The sequence below is a fragment of the Choristoneura fumiferana genome, chromosome 5 (genome assembly GCF_025370935.1).
Source record: "Choristoneura fumiferana chromosome 5, NRCan_CFum_1, whole genome shotgun sequence".
Taxonomy (NCBI): domain Eukaryota; kingdom Metazoa; phylum Arthropoda; class Insecta; order Lepidoptera; family Tortricidae; genus Choristoneura; species Choristoneura fumiferana.
In genome coordinates, this window is record NC_133476.1 from 22339212 (window position 1) to 22341336 (window position 2125).

A 2125-nucleotide genomic window follows, 5' to 3' on the forward strand; every position below is an offset into this window, starting at 1 on the left:
ACTCGAATTAATCAACTGTAATTCATTAAATTCTCATGAAAATTCCCAAAAAAATATATTATATAAACTTCATTTTTTTAGCATTATAATAGGGTAAACAATCTTGAAGAGTCTTTTTTATTGTTTTTTTTTTTAATAACAGTTAATATTACTTATGATACCAAAAGAATATAAATTATCATATATCCGTGCTAATTGATACATATTGATGCGACTTTTTTTTTCAAAAGTGTTGTTCAATAAAAAGACACGTCAAGATCGCTACCTTCTTTCTAATGCTAAAAAAACGAAGTATAGTGCAATATTTTGCGTCTCTCCCGTGGAAATATAGAAATGAATAGAACTTGCGTGTTATTTCGCAAACAAATATTTCCGTACGAAATTTCATCGAAACATAATTTTTTTTTTTTTAAATCGAATATTTTTAAATCGGCAAGTATAGCTGAAAAATTATATATTTTAATTGACGGTCTCTACACCAGAAAAAGAATTAGCCACTTTGACTTGTTATTGGAAATAGATCTACCTATAGATGTTTTAAGCCGTAGAAATGTTACTAAAGATAGAAAAATAACGACGAATAACGATTAACTATACCTGTACCGAAAGAGCAAACGAAATGAATAAAAGGCGCTTGTTTCTTCACGGAACCCTTTGTCCGAACCGGTTAAACCGGAAACGCAGCGAAACCCGATATCTTCTAAATAGTAGTATGAATTCGTATAATTGTGCATTGCGATGCACGGACGCGATAATTGTGTATTATAAACTACTATTATGTTGCCTTGTGCTTAGTATGTATTTTTGATGTACTTATAATTGGCAAAAACTTTTTTAACACAAGATTTTTTTTATTAAAAGGATAATGAGTGTTTTGCGGTGTCTAGAGACTGAATGTTATTTTATAAACAGATCCCTTTCAAAGTCAAAGTCAAGTCAAAATATCTTTATTCAATTTAGGCTATAACAAGCACTTATGAATGTCAAAAAGAATCTACCACCGGTTCGGAAAAACCTCTGTTGAGAGAATCCAGCAAGAAACTCGCAACGAGGTATATTTTTTTTAAACAGATTTACAATATTATTAATGATATCTATACATCACAAGTATTTAACACAACTTTATTTTTAACACAGTAGGTTCGCTATTAAAAGGATCGCTAATGCGGATCGAAATTATTTCCATATACCCTGTCCATGATATAATCATTAACTTTATAATACGCCTTACATATTAATGTCTTCTTGACAATAGATCTTTGAGTAAATTGTTTGTTAACTATGCTATAAAATAAACCTGACGTGCTGAAATGCTCAGCCTAACTAAACCATGTACTCGTATAAATTTAAAAAGAAATAAACTTTTTTATCTTGAACGGCCCACCGGCTTAAGCTAATCTGTTATATGTTTCGACTTATTTGCGTTAATATGTAATTCTAGTAAATTATGAAAGTTTAGTTATTTAAATCCTACTCTTGTATTTACTTAATTGATAAATCTGACATTTGTCTGACAAATATCTGACACTTGTCTGTTGACGTTTGTAGTGATGAGGCTAAAGGATGTCATTTTCCAAATATACCGATTATCAATCAAGGAAGGGTGATTAAATCGAATTTACTGCTGGTTTTTAAATCGAAGCAACTATAGGGTACTTACTGTACAGTTTTATGGCATATCCGCAGCGCACATATTTATGATTCTACTGTACAATGCGGCACAACACATTATTGTTTAAAACTTTCGTGACTTTCGCAGTGAAATACTACGTTTTAATTTCCGCAGCACATTCCTAATTTTACGTCCCACTATGTGGTCGAAACAAAAACTTACTCTTAATTTTTAGCGGGCCATCATCATTGGGGAGTTTCAACACAAAATGGGCATATAAAATCTAAATAACAAAAATGAACTTCAAAAATGTGGTACGGAATTACTCATTATCAAACTCTGAATAAACAATTTTTTTGATGTCTATTTTGTTTAGTTTTTTACTTTAGAAAGCAAAATCATATTTGTAAAGGTACGATCAAGATACGCTAGAGAGTTATTTGTTTAATTTACTTTTTTTAATACAAAGTTGTTATAGAATTATTCATTATTAAATGTATCAATTTCATCCCC